At 42.1% G+C, this 22,431-nt stretch overlaps 1 protein-coding gene across 2 annotated transcripts in view; it reads right to left on the bottom strand.

Annotated features, from left to right (window-relative positions):
- The window catches only part of LOC125631326 (zinc finger and SCAN domain-containing protein 20), a 92,457-nt gene that overhangs the window by 3,096 nt on the left and 66,930 nt on the right, over positions 1-22,431 (bottom strand). The window lies entirely within an intron of this gene.

Below are 22,431 nucleotides of genomic sequence, written 5' to 3'. Positions count from 1 at the left end.
AATTAACTCTGTACTATGTGGTGTTCTATTTTATTAATTGATGGTGGCTGAATGCGTATAATATGCTTACAATTGGCTTGATCACATTCTGGGATACACACACCCCTCAAATCCAGGGTAACACTGGCAGTAATTAACTACTCATCAATATAAATATTCTATACTTAAATGGCTTCTTGCATTAGTAATTAGGTTAGCAAGACTATTAGCTTGATGTCCCATCATGGACTTATTTTACTGTTTGCATAGCAATTATATTAGGAGCTCTGCACTACTTAGCCAACATATTTGCAAGTGTGCATTTCACAAATGTTTCCTATTTCAACATTTCAGAAATAAACAAAAGGTTTAAACATCTCCAACTTCATATTTTTCTCTAAAACACAAGTGGAGGTTTTTCTTTGAAAAGAAAAGGGGGGTTGGCAGGGCTTGCTTTACTCCTAGGTTTATTGCTCTGATAACACATCCTACATTCCTTTTATAATTAGGTCCCTTCCTAAAACAAGAATGGTTTCATGGCTAATGAGGTTATCTTCTTGGTGTTTGCTTGTTCTTGAGACACAAAATAGAAATCTTCCGGAATTTCTTAGATTAGCTTTAACATTTTGTAACATAACTATCTACATTTATGTACTGTTATATTTAAGCATCTTGGCTATAATGTACCTGTAACTATTCAGTAAAGGCACAAATAAGTTTGTAATGACCTAATATTAAAAATGTTATAATTTGTATTATCATTCTTGCATCAGTTATGAGGTCTGTCCCCTACAGGAGATGATGATAGCTGCCTGCAATAGGATGTCATTGTAGATACAAGATTGTGATGGTGTCTTGGCTTGAGGCTGATTCATAGTGAAATGGTTCTGTTAATAGTATAAAGAAACCTAGGTTAAAATCGGATCTGTTTTACACAAATGTAAATCTGGAATGATTTCATTGCAATCAATACAGTTTCTGCAAATTCACCTACAAAAACTTTAAGGGGCAGTTATGGTTGCTGCGGCACAACAGGACTTCTTCTGCTTGTGCCTTTCCAGAAGTCAAGACATCAAAACCCCAGACTCAAACACTGGAAAACCAGGAAATGTTGCAGCAGGGTCCAGCCATATATCCCTTAACAGCATCTAGCATTACAACAAAAAGCAACCTCAAATGTTGGGGAAAAAACAGGAAATGTTCAGTTGAAATCCTGCCATGTATCCCTTAAGAATGTTAACAGTACAACAAAAAGCAAATCACATACCTAAACCTTAACTGTGCTTTTCCTGGTTTACTCTTCCCATACAACACACCAAGACAAACTTAATTCTGCCCTGAGGGGGGATACTGTAAGGGTCTCACTACATTACAGTACCTTGTCCCTCCATAACAAACATTCATTTTGTGACGGTCCAATTATTGATTGGACTGATGCAATGTGACCCAAAGTATCATGACACTCAGATCTACTTGTCTCCAATATGATGGCTTATGGGAGGGTAGAGTTAAGGTGGTCTTGGTATGTGATGTGGGGAGAATCATACTTAGCTACTGGAGAAAAAACCCTTTGTCTTATATCTATAGGCATCTAAGTCTCACGGTGAAAGCCTCTCAGCATCTGACTGCAGAAAGGCTGCTGATGGGCTCTCCCCTCATTGTAGGGCCAGATCATTGTGCTGTCAAGCTTAATTTGGGAGGGCTTCTCTTTGGCCTCAGATGACCTAGAGGATTTATTTGATGCTAAGCACATGTCCACTGTAGAGAAACTCTAGGATAGTTACTTCTTGGGGACAGAGCCTATCTTTTCATGTTTCTTACAGTAGCTTAATATACACATCAGTGACTTAATTTCTGTAATGTTTTATCTGGTGAATCAAGGTGACAATGAACTAGGAATTTCCATGACCTCTGATCAAACAAATTCTTTCTGGACACAAATAATTATGCCCTTGGGGATACAGGCCCTATTTTGTGGTGGGATTCTGCTTGTTAGTTAACAGAATTTGTTCTTTGGGTTAAATTAAACATTTCCCATTTCATTTTTAGGCCTTGGTGAGTTGATTGATGACTATCATCCAACAGCATTGCCTCAGTTTAGCAATTTCAATGAAGCAGTTCAAGACCCAACAAGGAACATGTGAAACAATTAATCCACAAAAACACCTTGTCTACATACAATAGAAATAACCAAAATAACTAAACTGGTTTTTAATTCACAGCTCTAGTTATTTTGGGTGTTGGATGCTTATTTCAGATTAAGAGACTTGCTCATTTAAACAAAATAATTTAAACAATTAATTTAAACAAATCTTTTAAATCAAAGTAGGAAACTCTTAATCCGGAATGTGTCCATACATAGATCTGCATTGAACTAACTAGAGCTGTAAGTAAAAACAGACTTAGTTATTGTAGTTCAAATTTGTGTGACTTCAGAAAATAGTTTTTGAGACTGTATCACTGCTCACAAGTCCACTGCTATGGCTTTGTGAGCGCCCTGCCCCCACTCCATATTTAGGGAGATGTTGTTCAGAGTGGCAAGAATGATGCAAGGGCCAGATAGAAGGGGGAGGGAGGAAAGGAGAATGCATGCCAGGGCTAGGCCCTTCTCCTTGGATTCTCTGCCCACCATTCGCCAGCCATAAGGGGAGAGAGCAAGCTGATTAGCCCTTGCACTCCCCACTCAACAATGATTTAAACCCCTCCTGGGCTTTCAGAGGGGTCTCCTGCCCCTTTAACTACTTGTAAACTGCCAGCAATGCTATCAGGGAGAAACTGTGTGGGGAGTACAGGTCCCATGGCAACAGCAAGATTGAAGCTCTTCCCCATGCTGACAGCTGTCCACTGCTACATCTCTAAGAAATATCTCCTGTGAGGTCCACTACCAAGTCCACAGCAGTGATGCCTCTGGGGAACATTTCCTGGAATTGTCGATGTGCTAGATTGCATCTCAGTAACATCTCCTCAGCAGGCAAGAAAACCTCACAGATATTTCTGTAGTTTAGCAGGATTGGATTCCGACAGAGGGGGTGGATTTGCCTTGCATATAAATAACTTTTGGCAACAGGGACTAGAAATTGGGAAAGCCTGCAGTAATTCCCCCAACACCTTCTCTGCTCTCCTTCTAAATATATAAAATTAAGTGTTTGTAGTGGTTAATATTGCTTAATATTTTGTGGGGCGACCAGTTATTTTGGAAGTGTTCTGAGTAGCTACTGTGCATGCTGGGTAAGCTGAATAGTAACGAAGCCAGACTGAACTGGAAGTAGTAACTGGAGAACACTGGAGATTTTCTTGCAAAGGGCTGGAGGAAGTGGAGACTGTGGGCCAGATTTTTAAAAGTATCTATGCACCTAATTATACAGATAGAGGCCTAGTGGGATTTTGAAGTGTATTGGTGCCTACATGCCTTAGAAACTGCCCCTTTGTATCTTGTCTAAGTCACTCTTGAAAATGAGACTGAGACACTTAGGGCTAGATCCATAAAGGATTTAGGCACCTAACCACTTCAGGTGCCTAAGTCCGACAATTTACATTTTTGCTGGTGGGCACATATACAGCCACCTGAGTCCTGACACCGCTGAGCTGCTCAGTGAATAAGCCCCAGCGGGATCCTCAGGGTAGATGAGGGGATGACTCATCTGTGAGGCATGATTCGATACGTGTGCTCAGAGCCATCTACTGGATTGTGCCTTGCACAAAACAGTGGTGCCCTTTACCCCAGTGGTTAGAGCATGCATGCAGGACATGGGAAACAAGTTCAAATCCCCACTCTGTCTGATTTGGTGTAGAGGCTTCCACCCAGGTCTCCAATCTCCCAGGCAAACACATGGAACTATAGTGTATTCTGGGGTGGGGATCTCAGGCTTCTGCAAAGCTGTTATGGTTTGTATGAGCTACTTATTGGTAGCTACTTTATTGGTGCATGGGCTTCGATCCGACTTTCCCACATCCCAGGGGAGTCCCCTAACTGCTGAGCTATGGAGAGCTCTCTCTGGCCCAGTGGAACAGCTTCGACATGAGAGACTGAGACACCTACCCCAGAATACCCTCTAGCACAGTAGTTAGGGCATTCACCCGGGAGATCTAGATTCAAGTCCATGCTCCCAGTCAGGCAGAGTGTGATTTGAATCTGAGTCTCCCACATGCTAGAGCCTGGGCTGTGAGAATCCACCAGGAGGTGGGTCCCAGAACCCAGCCTGAGCCCCAGTGTCTACATCACAATTTTATCGCCCTGCAGCCAAAGCCCTGCAAGCTCAAGTCATCTAACCTGGGCCAGCCACAGGTGTTTTATTGCAGTGTAGACATACCCTGTGAATCCCATAGCTGGGCGTCAGTAGTATACCGCCCAATAGTACTCATCATCATATATTTTTGACAGGTTTCCACACCCTTTTTATGGTTTATGTCCCCCCCTCTTGGCCCATTTCTGGTCATGTACACATTTGGCACCAATGGCCATTTTGAATTTTTTTTCCTTTTTTTTTGTATTGGGGAATGTTAGGGGTGCTTGTGTTTTGACATGTTTGTCTGGGTTTGGTGAGAAAAATTAAAGAAAAGAGAAATTAAGAAGAGTTTTAAAAAATAAAGAATAGAGTTGAGAAAAGCAAGAGAAGCTGTGTCACTTAGCACATGGCAATAAGAGGAGCACAGAGGATTTTAAAAATGCTTTAGAAAAAATAAGTATTATTTTGAAATAAATTAAATAAAAGCAAAAAGGGTTATTAAATAAGATGAAAAATAAAGAAAATGGTTTTAAAGAAATTAAAGAATACAGGGCAAAGAGATTTTAAAGGAGAGAAGCAGCAAACTTACCCAAGCAGATGTCCTTAGTGAAATGACAACTATCTGGGACAGCGAGCCTTAGGGGCAAACCACACCAGACCAATCAGAAGCTGTTCTACAGCTACATCATAGACTGTTTCAGGAAGAATGCAATCATATCATACCAAGATTTTAAATCAAGATCTACCTGCTCCTCTCTCCCTCCCCTCCTTTCTGTTTGAAGATGTAAGATAAACAGAAACAAACCCATTTTAAAAATTCTTTTGTTAACAGTGAAATAAAGGTGTTCTATTTCTCTCTCAAAAAAAATATACCTGCTTGCTTTTTAAAGTTTTGCCTATAGGAAAACTTCTGTAAAGAAATTATACAAAAACATGGGCTAATTGAAAAAAAAAAAGCAGCGCATGCAAAAGAGTTAACACTTCTTACCAGAGACAAGGAGTCTGTTTTCCCCCACCATACACAGACTTTCTTCTTTCCTAATTTTTTTTTAAATCTAAACCAAGTACAAACAAACAAACTTTTGAAACATTAAAGGGAACAGGCAGGTAGATTTCTTTATTTAGTTTTGTTAAAGAAACTTGTGAAACTTATAACAAACTTCCTTATTTTATTTACTAGAAACTGACTTTAGCTTTGTAAAAGGGTGAATGTCATTTACAATAAAAATTTAAGAGGAATGAATAACTGCATGAAGGAGTAAGATAAATATCCCCCTCTCCTGTTATTTGAAGCTGTTAACTACTGCAACAAAATAGTGTTTATTAGGAATAAAGCTGTATAAAAATTTTAAAAGACAAGACATGTGACTGCATGAAGTTCAGCTATAGCCTCGCTGAAGAAACACCCATTCTTGACTTTTCGCCTTTTGCTAAACATGCAGTGTTTAATCATTTCAAAATAGTTTTTAAAAGTTTAACATGAAAATACAGCATTGAAATAGCTATAACATAACAAGGCCTCTTTTAGGGATGTTTCATATGCAGTGAGGCCTATTTGAAGTAGCAAGTTTTCTTAAAAGCGGCAGCGATAGCACAGGCTTAGAACCATAGAACCATAGACTATCAGGGTTGGAAGGGACCTCAGGAGGTCATCTAGTCCAACCCCCTGCCCAGAGCAGGACCAATCCCCAATTAAATCATCCCAGCCAGGGCTTTGTCAAGCCTGACCTTAAAAACCTCAAAGGCAGGAGATTCCACCACCTCCCTAGGCAACGCATTCCAGTGTTTCACCACCTTCCTAGTGAAAAAGATTTTCCTAATATCCAACCTAAACCTCCCCCACTCCAACTTGAGACCATTACTCCTTGTCCTGTCATCTGCTACCACTGAGAACAGTCTAGAGCCATCCTCTTTGGAAACCCCTTTCAGGTAGTTGAAAGCAGCTATCAAATCCCCCCTCATTCTTCTCTTCTGCAGACTAAACATCCCAGTTCCCTCAGCCTCTCCTCAGAAGTCATGTGTTCCAGTCCCCTAATCATTTTTGTTGCCTTCCACTGGACACTTTCCAATTTTTTCACATCCTTCTTGTAGTGTGGGGCCCAAAACTGGACACAGTACTCCAGATGAGGCCTCACCAATGTCGAATAGAGGGGAACGATCACGTCCCTCGATCCGCTGGCAATGCCCCTACTTATACATCCCAAAATGCCATTGGCCTTCTTGGCAACAACGGCACACTGTTGGCTTAAAATTAAATAATGTAAACCTACAGAGATGCTAAGTTTACTTAAATTCCATCATTAAATAATCATCATCGCAGCATAAAGGTTTTAGTCTGAAGGACATACCTAGTAAGAAAGCCCCTGTTTACAGGAATGTAAATTGTAAAGAAATGACAATATACCGGTAACCAGTTACAATGTATTTAACACATTTTTAATTGTTTTATAATAAAAGTTTAAAGGAGAGAAATTATGTCACAACAGCCCCCCTCCTTTTTTTCCCTAGAAGAAAACTGTGTGAAAGAGGTAGAAAAAAATGGACTCCCTCCCCTTCTTATTTGAAGAAATGACTTTTTAAAAATTAATTTTCAGGGGACCCCCCCCCCAGTCCTCCTCTTTTTTTAAAAAAACAGGCTGAGGCCTATAAATAGAGAAAACTGGACATAGTGTTCAAAGAAATAAGACTTCAGTCATCATGGAGAGCAATGAAATCGAAAGGGAAAATATTATTTTGTGTGTGCCACCATGATTTTTATACATGTGAGGTGTTTAAAATAAAAAGCCATTATTTTTTGCTAAATAGGATGACACCTTTTTCCTTGAAATATCACAAACTACACTAGAAGGGTTAAATTTTGGTAAGATGTTTAATATTTTACAGAATTATGGCTTATTCTTGAAAGAAATGTTTTTAAAGTTTTTATTTTTTTAATTTAGACCACAATGGTAGTCAAATTCCATGAACAGCTTCTGATTGGTCCCGTGTGATTTGCCCCTAAGGCTCACCACCCAGAATAGTTATTTCACTAGGGGCAGCTGCTTGGGGTACGCTTGCTGCTTCTCTCTTGTTTGAAATCTCTTTTCCATGTGTTCAGTGATACAGACTCTATATCTTTTCTTTAAAATCTTTTTCTTCCTGTATTGTCTCAACTCTATACTCTAGAAAAAAGGATTATTTTGAATTATAGAGTTGAGAAATTAAAGAGGATTTTAAAGAAATTAAACAATAGAGTTGTGCTTGTTCCAAAAGGTTTAAGAAAGAAAAGAGTTTTTTAAGAATAAAGAATGAGTTTTAAAGCAGAGTACATGGCAGAGTATGAGAGCAAAGAGGGTTTTAAAAGTTTAGAAAAAAGGATTTTAAAACCCTCCTCTTACTGCCATGAGCTCTGTGACACAGGTTCTCTTGCTTTTCTCAACTCTATTCTTTATTTTTTTTAAACTTTTCTTAATTTCTCTTTTCTTTAATTTTTTTTCTCACAAAACCATGTCAAAACACATGCACACAAGCACCCCTAACATTACCCAATACAAAAATTAAAAAATGAAGAAAAATATATTTTTTAAATTGCTGAAGACACCAAATGTGTGCATGACTAGAAATGGGATGGGAAGGCAAGATATAAGTCATAGAAAGAGCGTGGAAGTCTGTCAAAAGTACATGGTGATGAGTACTATGAAGCAGTACACTACTGGCACCTAACTCATCCTTTGTGTTATCTAGGGAGACTGGTCCACTAACTTGGGGCTGAGGATCCTGCTGTATGGGTAGGGTGCTAAACATTAGGCACTGCAATGCTCGGTGTTGCAATGCCTAAGTCCTTTGGAGATCTAGCCCTAAATCACTTTTGAAAATGGGATTTAGACCTTGCAATACTGTGTGAAGCAGCACCTAAATACCTTTTAAAAATTTAGTCACTTAGACCCAGTCTTTTGAAAATGGGACTTAAGAGCGTAAGTCATTTTGGCACTCTTGAAAGTGCCAAGAAGCTGTCTCTACCTGCAGAAGGCTGCAGGGTATGAGATCTGTTCAGCTTAGGTTTGTACAGTGATTACCACAGTGAGACCCTGGCTTATAATTCAGGTCCTGAGGCATCACTGCAATAACAATAGTAGGAGCGGGCTGGAGTGTATGCAGGCCAAAGACTTATTGCTGCAGAGAACTGTTGAACGGTAAGTGGTCTTGCAGGGCATGAGACCTGGAGGGAAAACAAAATCTACATCCCTGCATCCTCTCTGTCACTTACAAATCTCGCTCTGTCCTCTACAAGAAGCTTCATCAGAGTTCCATCAGCTGTTTAGGGCTCATAGCAGCAGCCAGTGTGATTCTGGCATTTCTCCCTCCCCAAGCACTAAAACAAGATGCAATTCTGTTAAAAAGTGACAGCTGAGCATTGACTGCCTGTATGAATAGACAGGGATGGCCCATTGTTTCCATTTAAAACAGAAGTGATCAAAATCATTTCCTTTGAAACACAAGGAGTGACCATAAAAACAATTTACTGTACATCTAAAGTGCCTAGGATGGTTACAGGTAAAAAATATATACAAATTAATCATTCCCAGGTCATGGAGGTATCTTGCCATCTGACACTGCTCTCAGATGTATCTCACCCTGGATTTTTCCATGTGAGAAATGTATGGGAGTAACAAGAATCTATTTAACAGGTAGAATATTTAAAGCCCTACTACACAGTTATTTCCATAGTGCTATATTTTAACTGGTTGCAAGAAAAGACAGCATAAAACAATGTTCCCCTACTCTCTCTTCTTCCTTAATACTTCCCACCAAAGAGAAAGATATTCTGCTTTTTGAAAAGGGATGTTCAATCCTCCGAATTAGAATTACATTCTCAGCAGGTTTTCCCCCTATGGATTACTTACTGTATCACAACAAGAATTTCCTTTCTAGTACTACTGCTCATTGTGCAATTAAAAGGAGTTCCCTCCCCTGCAGCTCTTTGCCATCTCTGAATGTTAATCTGGACATCTGGTTTTGGAGCTTACCGTCCTGCCAAGTAGAAAGACTTTGAATGTTTTGCCAAATCATTTACTCAGTCTTGAATTTATAGCCTAATTTTAGGAAAACTACTAAGGAGAAATTGTGAGTGAATGTGGCCTAACAGCCAAAGTCAATTGTTTTATAACAACTTTTTACCCTATTCATTTTGATCAGTGTGGTTCACAGACTGCTACCTGTGAATCACAGCAACATAACTTGCTACGATTCAAACAAAAGAGTGACCATAAAAATGTATAACAGAAGTAACCTAACATGGGATAAATGCTTCTGGCATAAAAATGGATTCTGCACCATGAATCATGAGGTAGTAAGATGTGTGAAACAAAAACAAGCTGCCTCCAGGTTTCCTAAGTCCCAAGATTTACAGAGAAACATATAAATAAAAGAGCAAAAACGAGGTCATGAAAACACCCAGCATTACAGCAAAGAGGAAAACACCCAAATCAATGCAAAACATTGTCTTTAATAGACTAAACTTAAAAAAAAGTGACTTCACCTACTTAGCTGTGCTTCTGCTTTGGGATTTGAAAAGCTGCTTCTCTTGTTAACTGCCCTTCTAGCTTTCATTCTCCTGGTTCTGACATTTATGATTTTGGCCTGCTTTCTCAATGTTTTCTTTTCATCTGGCTTGCCCAGTTGTGACAGTTATTCCAACAAAATGCTGCCACGGCGGCAGCTGCAGCTGCAAACAAACTTCAGGCCTTAAATTCAATACAGACAAAGAGACTCATGAAAGCTAAATGAGCATAATGAATACTAACCGTGTTTTTAGAAATGATGGCTTCTCACCCCAGCAGCCAACACCTTGCCACCCTCATGTCCAACCTCCAGTGCCTCTAACTGAGGTTGCAGCTAAATTAGCTGTTATGCTGGGGCAAGAAGAAGTGTCTGGGGAATTAAAAAGGAATGCAGGGAAAGAGGGAACTGGAGCTAGTCCATAGCGGAAAGTCAGCAGGGAGAGAGAAATAGGAGATAAAGTGCATTTCATAAGAGGGGTCACGCAAATGATGCCTTTGGAAGTTCCTGGTTCTGGGCAGGCAATATGTCCAGTGCCCTGGCATAACTTAGCTGGCTCCGGCTGCTCTGTCAATGGCTATTATGGGCAGATGGGGTTTGGGAGTGCACAGGGAACATCTGGCCGTGTCCCCTTTCTCAGCTATGCCCTATGCCAGCTGTGGGAAGTGGGCGTGATACAGGAGCTGCTATGCTGACAGCTTCAGGGGGGTCAATCTGTGGCTGCAGCACTGAGGATTCAAGAGTGAAATCTGACTGCCTTACCCAGGTGCATATTTTCATTGACTTCAGTGGGAGCCCTCACAACAGGCAAGCAGCTTTTCCTCCTTCAGTGATGAGGTAAAATGAGTAATCAGTGCTAAACCCTGTCTCCATAGTTCCATAGTGTTTCTGAACACAATGCCTGAACTCTGGGCCAAAGTTCAATTTTCACATGTCTTTCTTTTGCCCTTATATTTCCTTGATTATAATGCTGATGAAAGATCATTTTCTTTCATGCCCTTTGATTGTTTCAATCACTGTTTGGATTCACATCCCCCACCACTAAAAAGAATTTAAAGTAGAAAGGGAAAGGATCGAGTGTGTGACTTTGGAAATGAAGGGGGGAGGAAAGAGAGAAAGAACGCTGGAAGCAGATGGAAAAGAAAGAACCACGGCCAAACAGCTAAGGAATCCAGCCTGAAGCTCTTTCCAGTCAATTGGGCTGTGAGTCAGATTTTTTTAGTTTTGTGTTACATAGCACAAGACACTAAATAGTCTATGCAGCTAGAAAAAAAAACCCTCCAAAAAACCCCACACATTCTTTACTGCATTTTGATAATTCTCTTTTTCCTTTTTAAAAGGAAGAATTTTCAAATACATTTCAGACAGAGAAATGGTCAACATTACGTCTGCAATGAAAGCCACTCCTTGAGAATTAAGTTTCTTTATGAGATGGTCCAGAATCACAAACGAATTGGAGCACTGTGGGACCAAATTGTCAAAGTAGCCTTCCCTCAGCCTCTAAATTTGCACCTACCCAGCTTTGTGAAAGCAAGCGGCACTTGCGTGAGGAAAGTGATTATTTTAGATGTTGGTCTGCCCAGTTCATAGAATCATAGAACCATAGAATATCAGGGTTGGAAGGGACCTCAGGAGGTCATCTAGTCCAACCCCCTGCTCAAAGCAGGACCAATCCCCAATTAAATCATCCCAGCCAGGGCTTTGTCAAGCCTGACCTTAAAAACTTCTAAGGAAGGAGATTCTACCACCTCCCTAGGTAACGCATTCCAGTGTTTCACCACCCTCCTAGTGAAAAAGTTTTTCCTAATATCCAACCTAAACCTCCCCCACTCCAACTTGAGACCATTACTCCTTGTCCTGTCCTCTTCTACCACTGAGAATAGTCTAGAACCATCCTCTCTGGAACCACCTCTCACGTAGTTGAAAGCAGCTATCAAATCCCCCCTCATTCTTCTCTTCTGCAGACTAAACATCCCAGTTCCCTCAGCCTCTCCTCAGAAGTCATGTGTTCCAGTCCCCTAATCATTTTTGTTGCCTTCCACTGGACACTTTCCAATTTTTTCACATCCTTCTTTTAGTGTGGGGCCCAAAACTGGACACAGTACTCCAGATGAGGCCTCACCAATGTCGAATAGAGGGGAACGATCACGTCCCTTGATCCGCTGGCAATGCCCCTACTTATACATCCCAAAATGCCATTGGCCTTCTTGGCAACAAGGGCACACTGCTGACTCATATCCAGCTTCTCATATTCAGTCACCCCTTGGTCCTTTTCCCCTGCCTAGCCATTCAGTCCCTAGTCTGTAGCTGTGCATTGGGTTCTTCCGTCCTAAGTGCAGGACCCTGCACTTATCCTTATTGAACCTCATCAGATTTCTTTTGGCCCAATCCTCCAATTTGTCTAGGTCCCTCTGTATCCTATCCCTGCCCTCCAGGGTATCTACCACTCCTCCTAGTTTAGTATCATCCGCAAATTTGCTGAGGGTGCAATCCACACCACCCTCCAGATCATTTATGAAGATATTGAACAAAACCGGCCCCAGGACCGACCCCTGGGGCACTCCAATTGACACCGGCTGCCAACTAGACATGGAGCCATTGATCACTACCCGCTGAGCCTGACAATCTAGCCAACTTTCTACCCACCTTATAGTGCATTCATCCAGCCCATACTTCTTTAACTTGCTGACAAGAATACTGTGGGAGACCGTGTCAAAAGCTTTGCTAAAGTCAAGAAACAATACATCCACTGCTTTCCCTTCATCCACAGAACCAGTAATCTCATCATAGAAGGCGATTAGATTAGTCAGGCATGACCTTCCCTTGGTGAATCCATGCTGACTGTTCCTGATCACTTTCCTCTCATGTAAGTGCTTCAGGATTGATTCTTTGAGGACCTGCTCCATGATTTTTCCAGGGACTGAGGTGAGGCTGACTGGCCTGTAGTTCCCAGGATCCTTCTTCTTCCCTTTTTTAAAGATTGGCACTACATTAGCCTTTTTCCAGTCATCTGGGACTTCCCCCGTTCGCCACGAGTTTTCAAAGATAACAGCCAATGGCTCTGCAATCACAGCCGCCAGTTCCTTTAGCACTCTCGGATGCAACTCGTCCGGCCCCATGGATTTGTGCATGTCCAGCTTTTCTAAATAGTCCCTAACCACCTCTTTCTCCACAGAGGGCTGGCCATCTACTCCCCATGTTGTGATGCCCAGCGCAGCAGTCTGGGAGCTGACCTTGTTAGTGAAGACAGAGGCAAAAAAAGCCTTGAGTACATTAGTTTTTTCCACATCCTCTGTCACTAGATTGCCTCCCTCATTCAGTAAGGGGCCCACACTTTCCTTGGCTTTCTTCTTGTTGCCAATATACCTGAAGAAACCCTTCTTGTTACTCTTGACATCTCTTGCTAGCTGCAGCTCCAGGTGCGATTTGGCCCTCCTGATTTCATTCCTACATGCCCGAGCAATATTTTTATACTCTTCCCTGGTCATATGTCCAACCTTCCACTTCTTGTAAGCTTCTTTTTTATGTTTTAGATCTGCTAGGATTTCACTGTTAAGCCAAGCTGGTCGCCTGCCATATTTACTATTCTTTCGACTCATCGGGATGGTTTGTCCCTGTAACCTCAACAGGGATTCCTTGAAATACAGCCAGCTCTCCTGGACTCCTTTCCCCTTCATGTTAGTCCCCCAGGTGATCCTACCCATCTGTTCCCTGAGGGAGTCGAAGTCTGCTTTCCTGAAGTTCAGGGTCCGTATCCTGTTGCTTACCTTTCTTCCCTGTGTCAGGATCCTGAACTCAACCAACTCATGGTCACTGCCTCCCAGATTCCCATCCACTTTTGCTTCCCCCACTAATTCTTCCCGGTTTGTGAGCAGCAGGTCAAGAAAAGCTCCCCCCACTAGTTGGCTCCTCTAGCACTTGCACCAGGAAATTGTCCCCTACATTTTCCAAAAACTTCCTGGATTGTCTATGCACCGCTGTATTGCTCTCCCAGCAGATATCAGGAAAATTAAAGTCACCCATGAGAACCAGTGCGTGCGATCTAGTAGCTTCTGCGAGTTGCCGGAAGAAAGCCTCATCCACCTCATCCCCCTGGTCCAGTGGTCTATAGCAGACTCCCACCACTACATCACTCTTGTAGCTCACACTTCTAAACTTAATCCAGAGACACTCAGGTTTTTCTGCAGTTTCGTACCGGAGCTCTGAGCAGTCATACTGCTCCCTTACATACAATGCTACTCCTCCACCTTTTCTGCCCTGCCTGTCCTTCCTGAACAGTTTATAACCATCCATGACAGTACTCCAGTCATGTGAGTTATCCCACCAAGTCTCTGTTATTCCAATCACGTCATAATTCCTTGACATCACCAGGACCTCCAGTTGTTACACAGAAAGATGGGCCTGTGTCTGTAAAACTGCAACAACAATTTTAGATGCTGCCTTGGAAAATTTGGTTCTTAAAATTTTGCCATAATGTCTTCTTCACTTACTCCTGCTGAACTGTGCCTGCCTTTGAAGAAACTTATCAGGCTAATTTGTAATGAAGGTATACAAGAGGATAGATCCCTTGCTCTCCTCCACCATGGCAGCTGTGCTCCCTCGTGTCAGCTTCTGACTTGAGCCAAAAGTACAGTAATGAAGCCTGAGATTCACCAGGTATGTTACCAGTGGGGTACCTCAGAGTTCTGTACTAGGTTCTATGTTGTTTAATATATTAATGATCTGGCAAAAGTAGTGAGGTAGTAAAGTCTGCAGATGACACTAAGTTATTTCATCAAACCCAAAGAAGACTGAAAGGAACTTCAGAGAGACATATACAAGCTAGAAGAATGGATAATGTGATAGCCAGTAAAGTTGGTGTTAATAAATGCAGAGTAATGCATACTGGTGGGACAATTTTAAACCACTTGTACATTTTATAGGATTCTAGATTAACTACCAATTCAGGAAAGAGGCAACATTATGGACAACTTAAGGAAGATCTCAGCTCAATGTGCAGCTGCAGTAAAAACAAAACAAAATAACCCAAACACAAAACAGGGTGGGGAAAATGATGTTAGGATGCATAAACATATGGGATTATCACCCCATATGAAGGAGAAACAGAATTAGAGTGAGTTCAGAAAAGGATGATGAGAGAACTAGGGGCACACAAAAACTCATATCAAAAGAGACTAAAGATTGGGATAGTTTACCTTAAAAAGACAATAATCAAGAGGGGACATTATAAAAGTATATAAAATAATGAATGAAACAGAAATGGGAGATTGGGGGCTTCTGTACTTCCTGTGTCAGAGCACAAGAACAGGACTATTGCTTCTGTGCTGCAGAGAGCACAATTACTCCTAATATAGTGGAGATAGCACCTTGGATCACCGGGTAACCAAGAAAACATAATGCATCAACTATACCTTCCTTCATCTGAGTACACCCATAAATACTACTAGCCAGGAACCCTCCACAGAGCAACACCACAAACATTTTGGACCAGATGTTTGTGAGGAAAGGACTGGGGGTGGGGGTGCAGAGGCTCCTTTTCCCTCCTCCAGAGCCTGCTCTCCATCATTTGTACTCTTTCCCCCTAGTTCATAGCACAAGGGGTTCTCTGAGTTAAACAAACAGGTGAAAGAAAAGTCCTCTCTCCTCTCCTTCCCTTATGAGTGAGGAGAATCTGTGAGAAAACAAAGAAAGACAAAGTTGGCCTATCTTTCTAGCAGTCTTTCAGGTCTATCAGGGTCTATTGCCCCTTAGTGGGGACTATCTCCTGACCTGCCTCTTGGGGCATACTGCTGTGCTACTAGTTAGTGCAGCTTTGGGAATGGTGTGTCCTGTAACTGTCCCCTTCTCAGCTGACATCTCTCTGTTGTCTACAGTCTTTGAGGCAGAAACCTTCCTGTGGCCATTTTCCTTTTTTAAAGCTCCTTCCCGCATTAAGTAGCACAAGCCTTGAAGGAGCTCCTCATTAGTGCTGTGTAGGCCCAGAAGAGCTGGTTTGTCTCATCCACACCAGAATGAGGGCATGTCCCTTCACAAGGACCATAATATTTCCTAAAGAATTTGTCCATTGGATGTTCATCTTCTGCCCTAGATGACTTTTCAGAATTTCCTCCTACACAGCACATGTTGTACAAGCAGGAGAGATTAGGCTGGAAAATGCCCCCTTTTATGAAAACTAACCAGTGTCTGTTGCCTTCTTGCCTTTTACCATTTCATGTAAGAACAGAGGTAAAGAGTGAGGTGTTGTATAAATAGCAGAAAAGGAAAGCAGTTCCTGTGTAGAGACAAAAGGACGTCACAGACTGAAAGGAAGTCATCATCCCTATGTTGAAAGCTAAGACATAAGTGAGAGTAGTGGTGATTGTGATAGACACTGCTGCCTCTGCATAAGTTTCAGCCATCTGCTTTTCCTCTTTACTTTTAACATCAGTCTGTTGCCAGCAGATGATAATGAACATGTCATCAACACCAACCCCTAAAAGAGGGGGAAAGATAACATGATCACACATAATCAACATCAATTGCTGAAGGAAAATGAAAGTTCTGTTGTGTATATATAAGGTAGTATATTGTGTAATTAATGAGATAGCTCAACCACCAAGCAACTGTGTATGGGCTCCTTAGTGAATTAATGGAATAGACAAATCAGTTACATTGTACATCTCTTTGCACACAGTGCAGGAACATGCCCTAGAATAAATTCCTGACTGCTTTGTTAATTTTAATTGTAATGATATCACACCACAGGACTAAGCTTTACATTATTTCCCTTGAGAGACTATTCCATAGTTGAGTAAATGTAGTCGGATTATTTTTCTGTTATCCAGGCTAGAGTTTCTCCTTCTTTATTTTCATATTTTCCTTTAACTAGAGCTCTTTGTATAATCATAAACAATTCTTCCATTTCCTTAATGTTTATAGAAAACAAAAAAAGACCTTACTTCAAATCTTCCCAATCAAAGGCCTTACTCCTAACCCTATTTTTAACCCCAATATGAAAAGGAAAACAATCCCTAAAAAATACTATCAGCAGGTGAGCTCTGATTCTGTATCTGTTTAAGTAAATGTTGGTGTTAAAGAACATGACTCTCCATATTTTTATACTTCCATCTCAGAACCCCTAGGTGCTGGTGCTCCTTCTACGTACAGAAGTTCTATAGTGCTCATGTATGAAATAGGAAATCTACTCTGTCTCTTGGACTGCTTGCCTCCTCCGTTGGTAAAGCCAGTATGAGCATAGTACTCCTGTGCTCAATGGCTTTCAGTCCATGGCTTCAAGCATGATCTTTAAAGATATTAATGGATCTATTCCTAGCTCCTTTACGGGCAGCATCTCCATACATGAACCAGCAAGACAGTTCCGATCTTCTGGACAATGCAGATCACCAATCTGAGAATAGTTTAATACATATTTTATTTTATTCATTTACCCAGTATAAGAAATGATGCATTTGCTACTGTGATGACAAATGGCACCCCACAGAACAGCAACAGTCCAAAACTGCTTAGCACAGCTAACCCAGGAGACAGCACTCTGAATACTGCCACCCAGGTTTGATTTTGTACACAGTCAAACCTGGTGCAAAATAGGTTGAAAAATTACTAATTAAAAGTGACATATTAGTGTGCTATTGTTTTCTACAGAGGGTACAATTCACCCCTCTTTGGACAAAACCAAAGTAATTAGGTTTGGTGGGGGTATGAGGTAAGGATAGGGGGTATGGAATTCATACAGTCAGCAACACAACGGTAGGCGATAGGGCTGCATCATTGGTATTTTAACCTATAAGGGCTCTTCCTCCCTCCCCACATACCCAACATGGGTTTTCTGGGCAGAAGGAACCACACAGGCCTGACTGCTCACTGGACTGTTCTGTTGGCATAAAAATGCATTTGTCCTTAAAAAAGTTGTTTAGAAATGGCTTTTTACATTTGCAGCAACCATACACAGAGGGCTAGATTCTCTTGTGTCTTAGCACTGGCAGCCAGAATCTACATGCTTTAGCTCTGAGTACCAAGTAGTACTAGACAAACCAAAGGGGATGAGGCTCAGTGGGAGCAGGGCCATTGTATCATCACTTCCCTTCAGCACTGGCCAGCAGTCTGGGTCACATGCTTCCTCTTTTACAGGGTGTAGCAGGTGCCATTCCTGCATGTGCTCTCCCAAGACAGTCAGAGGCATTCTGCCAGCCTCTATTCTTTACGGAGGACCTTCAGAAGCTCCCACTGGTGCTGTCCTGCAGTTCCCCTTACAAAGCGTAAAGCTTCAGTCAGTCTCTCCCGGCATATTTGTATAGTCCCACATTTATGCTCCCACTTTTATACACCTTTGTCATAAATATAAAGGGAAGGGTAAACACGTTTAAATCCCTCCTGGCCAGAGGAAAAACCCTTTCACCTGTAAAGGGTTAAGAAGCTAGGATAACCTTGCTGGCACCTGACCAAAATGACCAATGAGAAGACAAGATACTTTCAAAGCTGGAGCAGGGGGCGGGGGGAAACAAAGGTTCTCTCTGTCTGTGTGATGCTTTTGCCGGAAACAGAAAAGGAATGGAGTCTTAGAATTTAGTAAGTAATCTAGCTAGATATGCGTTAGATTCTGTCTTGTTTAAATGGCTGAGAAAATAAGCTGTGATGAATGGAATGTATATTCCTGTTTTTGTGTCTTTTTGTAACTTAAGGTTTTGCCTAGAGGGATTCTCTGTGTTTTGAATCTGATTACCCTGTAAGGTATTTACCATCCTGATTTTACAGAGGTGATTCTTTAACTTTTTTTTCTTCAATTAAAATTCTTCTTTTAAGAACCTGATTGCTTTTTCATTGTTCTTAAGATCCAAGGGTTTGAGTCTGTGTTCACCTATGCAAATTGGTGAGGATTTTTATCAAGCCTTCCCCAGGAAAGGGGGTGTAGGGTTTGGGAGGATTTTTGGGGGAAAGACGTTTCCAAGTGGGCTCTTTCCCGGTTATATATTTGTTAGACGCTTGGTGGTGGCAGCAATAAAGTCCAAGGGCAAAAGGTAAAATAGTTTGTACCTAGGGGAAGTTTTAACGTAAGCTGGAAAAAATAAGCTTAGGGGGTTTTCATGCAGGTCCCCACATCTGTACACTAGAGTTCAGAGTGGGGAAGGAACCTTGACGACCTTGCATGGCACAACTGCATCTACGGGATAGTCTACACTACTGCGCTACATCAGCACAGGTTCACCAATGCAGCTGTGCCACTGTGGCATGTCTGGTGAAGATGTGCTATACCAATGGGAGAGCACTCTTCTGTCAGCATTATTACTCCACCTCAACAAGAGGCAGAAGCTATGTTGGCAGGAGAGTAGACACCATTTTAAGTCGCTGTAACTTACATCACACAAGGGGGTGGCTTTTTCACTCCCCTGAGTGACATAAATTAAACCGACTTAAGTGGTAGTGTAGCCAAGTCTATTTAAAAGTATAACAAAGTAGATTAAGGTGAGAATTTTACCCCCAAATGATTATATTATTGTTTAAGGAACATTTTACTTGTTTGAGCTAAAAGTCCATTTTGCAACTGACTTTGAAGAGATTTTTTTGAAGAAGTTGTGAGCTTAATCCTACTCCTACCAAAGTCAATGGCAAAAACCCCATTGACTTCATAGGAAACAGGAGCAAGCACCATGGTGGCAGTCCTGCAAACTGCCATTTTGGACTGAAACATTTACACACTTGTGTAAACAGGGAATGAATTCTTCCCTGACAGCTAGCTGGGAAGGGGAGAGATTTTGGGTGTGTTTATGTAAATGCAGTATGTTCCTGCTCTGCTTAGATATCCAGCAAATAGAGTTGTGTTTTGCTCAAAGTCATCAACTTTTGCTGGTGTTGGGTTACAAATCACTTTATTACTGACTACAGGGGTAGTGAAATGCTGTTACCAAAATGTTATAATTATTGTAGGCATACAGTGAAGCAGGACTGTGCTTAACCTGTTCCAAATGAGGGGCGGTCACCTTCAGCTGAAAGGACCTCTTTAAGCCACATACTCAAATGCCAGTACCTTGTGAAAGTAAGACCGGTGGGGACAGATGTCCCAGCCTGGCAGTGTGTGGACTCTCCCTAGGAGCCCCCAGACTGGATTGACCAGTTCCTCCCCTCTGTTCAAAGAAAGAGCTAAATAGGCTTCATTAGGAGACTCTTTTGCTGTTTTAAATGCTCAATCAGAGCTGAGACCAGTTGTGGTTGGACTGTGTTTCCGCTCAGCCTGCAAAGAGCTGAAAATCACTAAGAGACTGATGTGCGGAGGACACAGCAGAGAGACAGGTGGCAACAGAAGGTGACAGTTGGCTGGCGAATGAGTGGCTGGTGAAGTGGTGAGCAGAACGAGCGGCCAGCAGGGTGGCTGGCAGAGAAGCACAGTGAGCAGCCAAGAGGGTGGCTGGCAGAGAGGGGTGGTGGATAAGTGCCAAGCAGCGGAGCGGGTAAGGTACATCCTTACCTCCACCCAGTGTGGGAGGCGAACTCTGCAGATGCACCTCTGAACTCTGGGTCTGCACTGACCAAGGACAGCAAGTGTAAGTGAGGTGCAGAAAAGGGATGGGCACGTTAAAGGGACTTTTGGGTTGCTGAACTTAAGAACATGAGGGGAAAAGGACACTGCCCAACTTACTTGGGGGTGGGACTTTTGCTCATGGATTGTTTATGAACCCTGTTTGTGGTGTTTTCCCAAATTAACGCCAAGTTACTTCCCTCCTTTTATGAAAAGCTTCTTTTGTACACTCAGACTCTGTGCTTGCGAGTGGGGAAGCATTGCCTCTCAGAGGCACCCGGGGTGGTGTGTAATTTTTCCACATTGCTGGGTGGGAGCTCAAGCCAGTTCTGTGTGGTGTCAATGGAAAGGAACTCCTAGATATTGAACCCGACCTTGGTTGGTGCTGGCTTCGCCTGGCAGAAGGGTTACACATGGGTAACTTTTCGTTGCACTTCCCACAGAAGGCAGTGGAGCTATATATAGCCATAGTGTTCCACCAGTTCAGATCAGATTCCAGGACTGGAATTTAGGGTCTTAATTTTGCAGGCATTTATGCACGTATTTAATTTTAAACATTGCAACAGGATGGTCTGCCACTTTTAAGAAAAATGGGGATGGGGGTGGCCAACCTTTATCCAAGGTGGTAGTTCTGGGAAGGATCAGCAGACCAAGCTGGGAATATGTGTGGAGGGTCTGGGGCAAGGTGCCTTATGATATGACTACCTGCTGAGCTATATCAAGGAGTGATAGTAATTAGTCACCAGGACCAGATGATATTCACCTAAGAGTTCTGAAGGAACTCAAATATGAAATTGTAGAACATCTAACTCTGGTATGTAACCTATCACCTAAATCAGCTTATGTACCAGATGACTGGAAGATAGCTAATGTGACACACATTTTTAAAAAGGATCCAGAGGTAATCCTGGCAATTAAAGGCCATTAAGTATAACTTCATTACAGGCAAATTGATTGAAATTATAGTAAAGAACAGATTTATTAGACACATAGATTAACCCAATTCATAGAATCATAGAATATCAGGGTTGGAAGGGACCTCAGGAGGTCATCTAGTCCAACCCCCTGCTCAAAGCAGGACCGATCCCCAACTAAATCATCCCAGCCAGAGCTTGTCAAGCCTGACCTAGTGAAAAAGTTTTTCCTAATATCCAACCTAAACCTCCCCCACTCCAACTTGAGACCATTACTCCTTGTTCTGTCATCTGCTACCACTGAGAACAGTCTAGAGCCATCCTCTTTGGAACCCCCTTTCAGGTAGTTGAAAGCAGCTATCAAATCCCCCCTCGTTCTTCTCTTCTGCAGACTAAACAATCCCAGTTCCCTCAGCCTCTCCTCATAAGTCATGTGTTCCAGTCCCCTAATCATTTTTGTTGCCTTCCACTGGACGCTTTCCAATTTTTTCACATCCTTCTTGTAGTGTGGGGCCCAAAACTGGACACCGTACTCCAGATGAGGCCTCACCAGTGTCGAATAGCGGGGAATGATCACGTCCCTCGATCTGCTGGCAATGCCCCTACTTATACATCCCAAAATGCCATTGGTCTTCTTGGCAACAAGGGCACACTGCTGACTCATATCCAGCTTCTCGTCCACTGTAACCCCTAGGTCCTTTTCTGCAGAACTGCTGCCATTCGATCCCTAGTCTATAATGGTGCATGGGATTCTTCCGTCCTAAGTGCAGGACTCTGCACTTGTCCTTGTTGAACCTCAACAGATTTCTTTTGGCCCAATCCTCTAATTTGTCTAGGTCCCTCTGTATCCTATCCCTACCCTCCAGCGTATCTACCACTCCTCCCCATTTAGTGTCATCTGCAGACTTGCTGAGGGTGCAATCCACGCCATCCTCCAGATCATTAATGAAGATATTGAACAAAACCAGCCCCAGGACCAACCCTTGGGGCACTCTGCTTCATACCGGCTGCCAACTAGACAATTCATTGTGGAAGAGTCAACATGGCTTTTGTAAAAGGATATCATGCCTCATCAATCTATTAAAATTCTTTAAGGGAGTTAAGAAGGATGTGGACGAGGGTGATTCAGTGGATATAGTGTACTTGGACTTTCAGAAACCTTTTGACAAGGTCCTTCACCAAAGATTCTTAAGCAAAGTAAGCAGTCATGGGATAAGAGGAAGGGTCCTCTTATGGATCAGTAACTGGTTAAAAGACACAAAGC

Source organism: Caretta caretta, chromosome 2 (genome assembly GCF_965140235.1).
Source record: "Caretta caretta isolate rCarCar2 chromosome 2, rCarCar1.hap1, whole genome shotgun sequence".
In the NCBI taxonomy this organism is placed as follows: Eukaryota; Metazoa; Chordata; order Testudines; family Cheloniidae; genus Caretta; species Caretta caretta.
Note: the sequence above shows the minus strand (reverse complement) of the source record. Positions and strands in the feature narration are given on the sequence as shown.